Source organism: Aotus nancymaae, unplaced genomic scaffold (assembly GCF_030222135.1).
Source record: "Aotus nancymaae isolate 86718 unplaced genomic scaffold, 86718_ANA_hifiasm-v0.15.2.pri h1tg000036l, whole genome shotgun sequence".
NCBI classification, from domain to species: domain Eukaryota; kingdom Metazoa; phylum Chordata; class Mammalia; order Primates; family Aotidae; genus Aotus; species Aotus nancymaae.
In genome coordinates this window covers 20124562-20137327 of record NW_026988450.1, presented here as the reverse complement: position 1 = coordinate 20137327, position 12766 = coordinate 20124562, and the positions used below count along the sequence as shown (strand labels likewise).

Genomic DNA, 12766 nt, shown 5'->3' with positions numbered 1-12766 from the left:
GGCCTAAACCCAGTGTAAAAGCATTCAAAAGGTCTTGGTGATGTATGGTTTTTTTTTTTCATTTTTATTTCTTTTAAAAATGCTAATTATATCAAAGCTAGATTAGGCCATCTATAGCCTAAACAACTTGAAGTGATCATGACCAGACAATATTCAGTATGTTGTGTATCTGTTGAATGACAATACGTTCCTTTAATTCCAGAAATCTATAAGGTTACACTCCTATTAATTTCAGTTTAGTTTCCAACATTCTGTGAATTGATTTTTTTTGGTATAAATTATGAAGCATAATATTTATCTAGTGCTTTCATGAATCGAGGTTGTGTTAGGTAAAATATATCCGGGCACATTATTGTCTCATTTTGACTGTATACACAGTGTGGCCAAAGAGGAACATTTCCAGCCTAGAATAAAGTTACTCATATGTTACAGACATGTCCCTACTGTCTAAGAATAATAATAGTTAAATTGGACCATTTTTAAAGACTATATTTTTGGAAAGCAATTGAAATGCTACTTCATTAAAAATGCTTCTTTGCAGTTACATTTTAGATTTGGCCCTCTCCCTTCCCATGATTTTGTGACAGCGTGCAGTTTTGGAACTGTATGTGACTTCTTATGCTCTAATAACATAAAGCGTTCTCTGGACACTGGCATGGCCTGGTCTCTTCCCATGTGTACCAGCCCATCATTTTTTTGTGAACTTATTATAGACCATTATGGCTACTATCAAAAGAGTGATTTTTTTTTTTTTTCATAACTCAACTGAGACAAGCTTGATGTCAAAGAATTTAAAACACAGCAATAGCCTTTGTTTTTTTTTTTTTTTTTTTTTTTTTTGAGTTGGAGTCTCACTCTGTTGTCCAGGCTGGAGTGCAGTGGTGCAATGTCCACTCACTGCAACCTCTGCCTCCTAGGTTCAAGCAATTCTTCTCCCCCAGCCTCCTGAGTAGCTGGGATTACAGGGGCCCACCCACACTTTGCTAATTTTTGTTCTTTTTGTTTAGTAGAGATGGGGCTTTGCCATGTTGGCCAGGCTGGTCTCAAACTCCTGACCTCAGGTGATCCACCCTCCTTGGCCTCCCAAAGGGCTGGGATTATAGGCGTGAACCACTGTGCCTGGCCAGCCTTTGAGTCTTCATTTATGGAGACTATAGATTCAAAGGGAGAAATAAAGTCATAGGTAAGATAATATTGTATATTTTATATAAAATTTCACATGAATATGAAACATAAATCACCTAGCTTAGGACTGGGTGACTTGCATGTGAAATATATGAGTTATTGGATAGTAGAAAATGGAGAGAAGACTGATATCAAATATCAACAGCAGATACAACTGTTAATGGGAATGAAGTTCTTTTGGAAGCTGCAGTGTAGACAATGCTATCAATGGCCTGTCTGCATTTTTGCACCCTACCGTTTTCATGGCAGAGGTCCACTAACTGCCAGGACTAAAATGATTTGCCCGAAGGGTTTTCTTTGTGAGCTGGAAAAACTGCTTGGCTCCTGCTTGAGGTGGTCTTCAGGCACCACGGAATGAAACCCCTGGCCTCCCATGCCCCAGAGAAGTCTTAACCGGATGACTGATAAACACCGAAGCTCCTGCCCCTCATGGGGAAGGGAATTCTGAGGTGTGTTTCTGTGTCTTTCGTGGGCTCTTCTTCCTTCCAGTGCACTTTGACCGCACTCCCCACCCAGAGTTTCCTGATTTGCCTAAATAAATTACTTGGACGTGAACTCTTGTCTCAGGGCCTGCTCCTTGGGAACCCACACTTAGATATGCTGGCTCAAAAGTGATCAAGGCCATTGAGAATTTAAAAATGATTTTTGGAAATGGAATCTATACACTATTTTTGTGGAATATCTTCTTGTACTGCCAGGGTTTGCTTTTCTGTTTTCTCTATGCTCAATTTGATGGTTCAAGATATTTTCTTTTAAAAACAAGAATGAGAAGGGTCTTTGAATGATGATGGGTAGTTGGCTTATAAAATCTGTTTCTATTCTGATTTTCTTGTTAGTCTTTTTGATAAAGTCTCCTTTTTTTAACTCTATGCCTTGATTATCATGACTGATCCTACTTCTGTAGCCAAACCTCCTGATTGGGACACACAGCTGATTCATTTCATTATTTCCACTTGTACTGGATTCTCTAATCATATCAAGACTGGAACTTCGAGAGACACATTATCTTGTTAGAAAGAAATGCTGTTTTAATTGAATTATACTAAAAATGTTTTGCTAAAATGACATTGATGGTATTAAAATAATGTTCAATTCGAATATTTAAAATTAATTTATTTTTATCTTGTATACATTGATTTCCTTTAGTGTATTTAATACATATCACCTGAAGAAAGTGACTAATATTTAATATAACTTTCCAAAGGACAAATTAAATCCTTAGGAATCATTCTGCTATTGACATAATTTTAACAAAGCTGAGATGTATTATTGGGGTTATTTTTAACAAAGCTGAGATTTATTATTGAGGTCTTGCCTTAAAGAATGGTTCGTAGAAAAGTCCATTTTGAGTTGAATCTGAGTTTGAGTCCCAGATCTTCTTTTCCCTTCTATTTTCTAGAGTAGGGCTTCTTTCGGTCTTAATTTTTAAATTATTTATTCTATTTTATTTTATTGAGATAGAGTCTTTCTCTATCACCCAGGCTGGAGTGCAGTGGTGTGATCTTGGCTCACTGAAGCCTCAACCTCCCAGGCTCAAGTGATCCTTCCTGCCTCAGCCTCCCCAGTAGCTGGGACTACAGGCCTGTGCCATCATACCTACGTAATTTTTGTATTTTTTGTACAGATGGGGTTTCATCATGTTTTACAGGCTCATTTGGATCTCCTGGGCTCAAGGAATCTGCCTGCCTTGGCTTCCCAAAATGCCAGGATTACAGGTGTGAGTCACCACACCTGGCTTCTTGGTCTTTATTTTATATTTGAAATTTGGATACCAATATTAGTACCTTCAAAGAGGACGTAGAAGTTGGTAACTTATACTTCCTTAAAAAGACAATTATTGGTCCGGTGTAGTGGCTCATGTCTGTAATCCCAGCACTTTGGGAGGCTGAGGCGGGCAGATCATCTGAGGTCAGGAGGTCGAGACCAGCCTGGCCAACATGGTAAAACCCCATCTCTACCAAAAATACAAAAATTAGATGGGCATTGTGGTGAGCACCTGTAATCCCAGCTACTTGGGATGCTGAGACAGGAGAATCACTTGAACCCTGGAGGTGAAGGTTGCAGTGAGCCAAGATTGTGCCACTGTACTCCAGCCTGGGTGACGGAGTGAGACTCCGTCTCAAAAAAAAGAAAAGAAAATTATTTGAGCCATACAGAATGGTGCCCTTTTGGGAATTTCCGCTGCAGAGAATGATAAAAGAAAATATACTCCACCTCCACATTTTAATGACAGACACTGAGAAAATCTGACTCAGTGTTTTCATACTCTTATTATAAATTATGCAGGAATAACGCTGATTTAAGACACCACAAAGGGGAAAGTAGAATTTTCAATATGTCTGTATTACATTCCACAAAGAGATTAGCATTGATTCCATCAAAAATCTTACCAATAAAAATAAACACTTAAAATATTTAAGTGAATCCATTTCCCTGAGCTTTGAGGTCCAGCACTTTAAAGCATTCTAAATTTAACTGGGCAGCTTTCTATCTAAAAAACTTTTGGTGGCAGTTAATCATAGAAGGATTTTGCTTTCTATGTCCACTTTTTAATCTTTGAAGCTTCATTGTGTATTACTAATTAAGCATAAAATGTAACACATTTTTCTCTGCTAGAGTTTTATCTGTTAGAGTGCAATATATTTAAAATCCTAACTAAACAGTTACTCTGAAGTGATAAACTGATTTAAAGAGGCTACTGAAAGTGAGAGAATTTTGCTCATGGAAGGATAATGTTGGCATCATTGAATTCATTGAATGTTCACTCTATACAGGGTGCTGTATGTACTCCATGCTTTAATTATAAAGTTGTGTGAGCCATAGTTTGCCCTCCAAGAGCACAGAGTCCACTGAGGGAGCCAGGACAAATACAGATGGAAATGTATTAAAGAACATAAAAAGAGAACAGGTGCAATGGTATGGAGGTTCAAGGCTGCAGAGGGTTCAAGGCTGGAGGAGGTGGGATCTGAGATGACCCTGAAAAGACGAGGAGGATTTCCGTAGGTGGAGGCGGGTGTCAGAAATGTTCAGGCAGAGAGAGCAAAGGCCAGAAGCTGGGACCGTGTAGGTGTATTTGAAAATGCTGAACAAGCATTTTGTAGTTGGTGTGTTGGATATATGTGGCGGAGGCCTGGGAGATAAGGTTGGGAAGGTCAAGCAGGGCATATGGAAGACAATGTGAGCTCTAGTGTGAGCTCTCTTATTTCTTTTCTAATGGGGAATGGGGAGGTTTAAGCCAGCATTTGGCAGCACTCAAAGACATAGATTAGGGAGGAGGAGGAGCAGATTGGTAGGAAGGGGCGCAGGTACACGGCTGCGGGCAGAGCCCAGTGGAGAGGTTTCAGCTCGTAGAGAAGGAAGGGACAGCAGCCTGCTAAACTGGCCTTGCTGCTTTGACTATTAGCCCCTTTCTACCTGCCTTCCACTCAGCAGCCAGAAATGTTAAAATGCCACTCCTTTGCTCAAAGCTCTGTGGTCTCCCAGCTCATTCATAGAAAAGTCCATTCCTTTATGACCTATGATTTAACCTCTGGTTACCTCTTCGATTCTATCTCCTTTCAGTCTTATTTGTTTATTGTGTGTTCTGCTTCAGCCACACTGGGCCTATTGTTGGTCCTCGAATGTGCCAGGCACACTCTCACCCCAGGACCTTTGCACTTGCCACGCATGTGCTGGGAATGTTCTCTTCAGAGCCTCTCACTTTCCTCAGTGCACTGCTCACATGGCCCCTTTTCAGTGAGGCCTTCCTTAGCTACCCTGTCAAAAACCTCCAAACTCCCCTCCAAGGCTTCTTCCCTCCATTCTGCCTTTGGTTCTCTCCTTAGCACTCATCACTCACCTACCATAGATTTTACTTACTTATCTTATTTATTGTCTCCCCAGTGAGAAAGTAAGCTCCATGAAGTTAGGGATTTTTTTTTTGTCCATTACATTTCCTGTTGAGTTTATACCACCTAGAAGATACATAGCAAATATTTGATGAATTGATTATGGAATGAGAGGAGGGGAGAAGGAGGTCATTTCTTTCTTTTATTTTGAGACAATCTCTCTGTGTCTCGCTCTGGAGTGCAGTGGCGCTATCTCTGTTCACTGCAACCTCCGCCTCCTGGGCTCAAGTGATTCTCCTGCTTCAGCCTCCTGAGTAGCTGGGATTACAGACACTGTCACCACACCTGGCTAATTTTTGTATTTTTAGTAAAGATGGGGTTTCATCATGTTTGCCAGCTGGTCTCGAACTCCTGACCTCAGACAATCTGCCAGCCTCAACCTCCCAAAGTGTTGGGATTACAGGTGTGAGGCACTGCACCTGGCGAAAGAGGTCATTTCTTTAGGATGTGACAACTGACATGGGAATGATGGAGAGAAAGGTACCAGAGGTGGTTATAGGACTGAATCTCAGATAATGGGGAAAGGAACTAGTTGATGGAAGCAGAAGGAACAAATTCTGAGTTTGAGCTGCCCAAGAACACCCAGAACCATTGCATGTATGCCTTTGCTAGGTGTTTTGGAACAAGGAAAGTATGAATGTGTTAGGGTCAATGTTTGACCCAGCAAAGAGGGATCACCAAAAGCTACATGCCTGGGCCCTGTGCTGTTAGTCTCCTTGCATATTGCCTTTGCTTAATTGAACTTTAATTTTGTGTTTGCCGCTTTATTGAACTGCTACTTGAATTCCCCATGTTTGCCGTAGGATGGTTGCTCAGTGCCCTTTGTAGAAAACCCCTTTCCTTGGATCAATGGTGCTCAAACCTAGCCCACATCAGCATCACCACAAAGGCTCCCTAAAATCCAAGTCTCTAGGCCCAGTCCACAGTCTCGGATTCAGTAAGTTTGGAGTGGGCCTGAGAATTAGCATTTTTTTTTTTTTTTTTAACAATTTCCCAGGTGATACTGAAGCTGTTGGTCCAGGAACCACACTGTGAGAACCACAGATCTAGAACATAGTTAGGAAAAGCTTTGTTCTCCTTGAAGAATGCAGGATGTTTCTGTGTTTCTGATATTGATGATTATACAGCTTTTTGCTTTGATGGTCAGGAAAGTCAGAATAAAATCTGAAGCCCAGGAAAAGTCTTATGGCCACATTGAATATTTTCCCCTAGTTTGGCTGCTCTGCTCTATTTATGTTTTCTGTGTATCTAATTCTTTGTTTCTTTTCTGTCCAATCTTTTATTTTATTGGATGAATGATTTCTGGTGGTAAGCCACATGTTTACATTTGGACTTGCAGCTTAGGAGGTAAAAGGTAAAATGGTTAACAGTCCAGGCAAAGAATCTCTAAAAAAGAAAGCTCTTTCTTTATACTCAGCAAAATAACTGTGGGGTGACTTATCAGACTTGCATCTCCTTAGAAAGATATGTGAAAATACTCTTAAGTGCTGATTTAAACAAGCAATGTAGTACTGTGGCCAGGAGCCACTAATGACATATTTTGGGCCCTGGCAGCCACTGTTTCTACCTGCTTGTCATAGGTAAGTGTCTCGGGCTCTGTGTGCTAAGTTGCGAGGTGACTGTGGTGTGTTAGTGTCATCTAGTTCCTGTCTTTTCTAGGCAAGCAGCAAATGTCATTTGCCGGTGTGTTCTGGAGGGGAGGGAGGACTCAGAGTACTTTCATGGGACCTTGTGATTGGGAAATCTGTGGAGTCATTTCTTTCAAAGCAAATGAGCAGGAAATGAGGGCACGTAGGTCCTGTGTTGGCCATGTTGCATATGATAAGCAGCCTTGGTTTTGCTTTTACAGAAAACCCTGACTAAAAATAGTTTGATTCTTCTGGATTACACGCATGGAAAAGTTGTATCTGCCATATGCTCAAGAACATAAAGGATCATGTGAGATTCACTGGCCATAAAAATTACTAAGGTTTTCACTGCAGGATGATCATATTTTTTCACCAGCTTTTTGATGCACCAGAAGGCTTTAAAGAATACAAATAACAGGAACTACAAGATTAGAGATAATAGAACATTTAAATACAGTCATCCCTTAGTATCCATGGGGGGTTGTTTCCAGAACCCCTCCTTGGATACCAAAATCCACGATGCTCAAGTCTCTGATATAAGATGGTACAGTATTTGCATATAAGCTACGCACATTCTCTGGTATACTTTAAATCATCTCTTGACTAATTATAGTACCTAATACAATGTTAATGCTATGTAAATAGTTATTATATGGTATTGATTAGGGAATAAGGACAAGAAAAGAAGTCTGTATGTGTTCAATACCGATGCACTCACTCATTTCTTTTTCTGAATATTTTCCATCTGTGGTTGGTTGAATCCTTGGATACAGAGTCCATGGATATGGAGAGCCAACTGCACTTTCAGTACTTATAAAACAAGGAGATCAAAGAATTTCAAGAGATGTTAAAGGCTGTTCACTAATTTGCACCCATAGAATTTTAATTTTTAGAGATATCTGAGTGATGATATGATGGGGTTAATACCACTGGTAGAAGAACAAATTACTTACACTTCCTAAGAGAAGGGAGCATCCCCTGCCATGCAGGGTGGTGGAGGGAGCATCAGGATTGGTTAGGAGGCAGAATCAGAGCGAGACCAGAGTCCAGGCCACAGCCTTTATTGGGGTTTCCTTGGGAAAGAGCGTAGGATTGGCTAGTTTGAATAATGTCCACAGGCTCTGGGCTGCAAGGGTGGTCTCCGGTTGTCTGGTACCTGCCCCTGGGTGATTTAGGACAGGTGAAATGTGTGTGAGTTAGGTAAGGAGGTGGTCTGGGCCACCAACTTGGGATTGCTTGGTTTGCATATGAAAGGTAAGCTCCCAGTGGCAGCTGAGCCCAGTGCTATGTCTAAGAAGTGGCTGTAGTCCTGGGAGGGCAGTCTCTCCCTGACCAGCAAGCTTTTAAAGAAGTCAAAACATTATAAAATATAGAAATTTACAAATATGATTAATATAGAAGCTATGTGTTCTAGGTGGAGTATCCGTTCACTGGCCTCCTTCAGCCATAATTATCATGTGGCGTTTCCTCCCTCTGCCTTTATTACACCACTTCCCTTCCTCCCACTTCAGGAGGCCTTTCCTATGCCCTCAAGGCGAAGGCCTTGGTACTGCCCATGTGCTTTGCAAAGCACCCTGTATTTTGGCAGTATCACATTTTAAAAAATTTATCAACAAAAATCCCTGTCTTTTATGTAACAATGACCTTCCACTCTGGTTGCTTTCATCTTCACTCTTGGTTTCTGGGACCAATGTGAATTTTATGCCTTCTTCGACTTTAGTCCCTTTAAGCTGCCTTTATCTGCTTGTTCAATCACTGTTCTCTCAAATTGTACTTTTATATAAGCAATGGGTGTTATTTAAGACTTTTAGGAAAGGACCAGATGGGTTTCCGAATATCACGTAATTATTGAGGTGCCTGGCTGGCAATATTGATCTTGAGGAAATTTCTCCTTTTTTTGTTTTTCTTTCTTTTTCACAAATATCTTTATTGAACAATTACTACAGGACTAAGAACTCAGGATTCATACATGAAAAGTTACAATTCTTGCCCTCAAAGGAAGGCAGAAAGGAAAATAGACACAAGATTAATATATCAGCTCCTAAATGGAGGTACGCACATTCTAAGGAGGTGGAAGGAAGAGGAGGAAAGAACTCATGTTGGCTGCCTGAGTCAAGGAAGACTTTTGGGGATGACACACTTCTGCAGTCTTTTAAAATTACAGCTTTTTAAAAAAGACCCTAAAAGTAATACATGTTCATGACAGAAAACTTAAAGAATAAAATATTAGTGAATTCCAATCCCATTTCTGAAAATAAAATGCTTAACTTTTTCTAATAGCAAGAAAGTATTTATATTCTGAAACTAGATGGACGTGGTGGTTGTATAACACTGTGACTTTACTAAATTCCACTACATTTTTCACTTTAAAATAGTGAATGTATGTTCTGTGAATTTTGGCACAATAAATTATTTTTTAAAAGGGTATGTATTTTAGTTGAATTTAAACATAAGGAAAATAAACTGCCTGGGCTATTCAATTTTAGATAAATGTCAGTATGTCTGGATATATCCATGTCAAAAATTACAAAAAGCATTAAGAGGGGTCAGCATGTTTGTTTGGTATTTAATGCTCATAATTTATACCTGGGTAGAAATCTATATTTCCAGGTAATAAAATTTAGTCAACTCCTTCATAGTAATACTAATTTATCTATTCTGTATAATAATAAAACAAGCACTAGTCCTCATCTCACCCCCAGTTTAAATTTTAAAAAAAGATGTAAACGGAACGAAATAAATAGGTTATGTTTACCTCTAGAAGGGCTCTTTAGAAGAACATAAAAGAGAAAAGTTGGTTTGGATGTACAATGTCAGCAGGTAAAAACAAACACACAAACAACATGCCCTGGGGGAGGAATTTTCTTGCAACCAGAAAAAAAAATCAGAAAATTAATAAAGTTTAAAAAAAATGAAACTAATTAGCATATAGAAATTAGTAGTCATAATTATGACTTTGAATCTTGAAGACAATGTCAAATTGTGCTATGTATTATCTAGTACTACCAGTTAATACAACAAAAATATTTAAAGCTTTGTTGCTTAAAGAGACAATCACTCAGACATCTAAAAAATTAAGCATAGCTCTTTCCTTACGTGCTGGGTAAAGGATAAAATTGTATATTTTCTGTTTCTCTTGTTAGTATTTTAATTTTTCTTTAATGGACTTTTTAGTTTATAATCTTATCTAATGCCATTAAGGATTCTTTAGCATTAAAGAGCCATGCTTTAAAAAGGAGCATAATTTGCTGTTTTCAGTGAGTCCGCCACTGTGGACCACCTTTCATCTTATGACTTAATGCTGTCTTAGCTCTTAACCCACTCCCCAGGAGGAAATTATGCCTCTTTGGAATGGACTTAATTTTCTCACAAGTATATGGATATTGTCTTAGTAAACATTATTGCAGTGATATAATAAAGAATGTTAATAAATACATTCCAAGTGTATTTTTGGAGTACCTCTTGTAGGCCAGATGAATGCTGGGAGCTGAAGATGTACAGATACCCCAAGGTCCTGCAGTCACAGCTTTTATAGTCTCCTGAAAGGAAGAGACAGGTAAACACATGCAGCTGCCTAAGAATTGATGACTAGAGATATGGTCCAAGTACGTGGGAGCACAGAGACGGAACCCCCTAGTCTGTCTAGAGAAGCTGTGGATGCTTCCTACAGGGGCAGATGCCAATCCTGAAACTTGATGAATGAGTTTGACATTTGCCAAGGAGACAGGTGGGGAATACCATAAATAGTACAGAGACAACGAATACCATGCCATGGATGGAGCTCGGGACTTCAGGGCGGAAGGGAAGGCAGGAGCTCGTTCTCATAGGCCTGGCATGCCCAGTGGTGTTCATGGTAGCTGGGCCTTTTCTTATGCTTGGTCAATCCCTTTGTTGGCATAAGTTTTTCAAATATATCATTAAAACAAAGTTTGTTTCAGTAATCTAACACAACAGCAAAAAGACACGATACAGGTCCTTTCAGGTTGTGAAGATCAGAAGCCAAGTTAAGCCACCTGGGATACTGGGGTTTTTTAGTCCAAGGCTCCAGGGGAGAGCAGAAGCCTCCGTGGCTGGGCCCCTGGAAGATAGGAATGTGCCCATTGCCATTAAGCCCCACAGTCACTCTGCAGACTCCAGGGTGGCTCCAGGCTCAGTTTTCCTTACTTTTGTGTCTCATTCAATCTTCGTACTCCCTACCTAGTTATCTCTTTCTAGTCTCTAATGCAGACACTCTAAGGGAAACAAAGTCAAGGGGTTTTTGGCCAGTCTCTGCTCACATAGGGTGCCTCTGGTGGTTGTTGGGTTGCCTGTAGGTAGCACCTCTGAGTCCAGCCTCCTTCCTTGGTCTGATCAGCTCGTTTGGGGATATCAAGTCCTATGGTGAAAACCTTGCAGCTTTTGTATAAGGAGCCACAGAAGAGGGGTCTTCCAGTGTGGCAGGGACTTGCAGAGCCCTCTCCAGCCTGGGATACATTTCTCATCAAATTAAATAAACTTCCAGAAAGTTTATCTCTCTGTCCACTTGAAAGGATGATTGCACCTTTCAGGTTCACTGAAGTTGGTGCTTGTTTAAGCTTATCCAAATAAGCTTAAAGTCCTTATCCAAATAAAGGCCTTATCCAAATAAAGGCCTTTTATAGTCCTAGTTACTCAGGAGGCTGATGCAGGAGGATGGCTTGAGACCTGAGTTTGAGGCTGCAGTGAGCTATAATCACTTTATTGGATCCTAGCCTGGGCGAAAGAGGGAGATCCCATCTCAAACAAACAAACAAACAAACAAAAAACAAAGACCTTCGTCTGATACAAACTTTAAATTGTAGACTTATTTTATGAATGAACATAAAATGTTCACACATGCCAGAATACGTTTGGCTAATGGTTGAAAAATTACAAGCATATCAATACCTGCTGCCTTAAATGATGCTGTGATCAATGAAGTTTGGAGGATAAATTACGGCCTCTGTCCTCACCGAGACTGATCCAGTCTCTCCTAAACACCATCCCTTATCAGCTTCCATTAGAATCCACTCACACTACCCATCTCAAATTTTCTGAATTTTGACCAAAGGTTTTGGAGGCCACTGGGTGCATCAGATTTATTGCAGCATAGCCCTGTTGTGATTGGAGTGCAATTTAACACCAGGTCCACGTGCACGTGATGATGGGGCCGCCTATACTGCCATCAGTGTGCATCTGGAAGGCACACTTGATCTGCCAATGCTATTAACACTTCTTTTAAAAGTGATTTCAGAGTATAGTCCACTTTAAATTATATCCTCTTGAATTTAGGGGCTTTGTGTTGAATTTTATTCCTACTTTACCACTGTTTAAGGCAATTCTTTGTTTTAGTGTCAGCTTGAATTTGTAAGATTTCCTAGCATTAAATGATCAAAAAGTGATAATCACTATCATTATTTCATTACCTCTCCTTCATCATGCTTTTTACTGCATCTTTGCTTTTACAATGACACAGTTATAAATGAAATCAAGAAATTGATCTAAAATATATTCTGCAGCATATAAATGAAGTATTTGGTTGCAAATTTGTGAACATTTAACAACTTCTTTGCTAATTTAGTCTTCCAAACTTTGTGTTTTTGAAATAATTTTGAATTTACATGAAAGGTATAGAAATAGCACAGGGCGCCAGTGTACCCTACACCCTGATTCCACAATTGTTAACATTTCTGAGAAGTTGAGGGTGTGATACGCTACTGTTCCTAATACTTCAGTGTATGTTTCCTAAGTACAGGAACACTCTCCTACATGACCACAGGGCAATCATAAGAATCAGGAAATTCACATTGATCTGGTGCTACCATCTATACCATAGGCCTCAGTCAAATTTTGCTGATTATCCCAATAATACCCATTATGTCCACGATCCAATCCAGGATCACATGCATTTAGTTTTTGTGTCTTTTAGTCTCCTTCAATATGAATCAGCTGCTCATCCTTTTTTGTTTTTCATGACCTTTATTTATTTTTTTTTTTTTTGAGACGGAGTCTTACACTGTCACCCAGGCTGGAGTGCAGTGGGGTGATCTCAGCTCACTGCAACTGCTG

At 39.8% G+C, this 12766-nt stretch overlaps 1 protein-coding gene across 2 annotated transcripts in view; it reads left to right on the top strand.

Moving 5' to 3' along the window:
• Window positions 1-12766, top strand: part of SLCO5A1 (solute carrier organic anion transporter family member 5A1) — a 144637-nt gene that overhangs the window by 67072 nt on the left and 64799 nt on the right. The window lies entirely within an intron of this gene.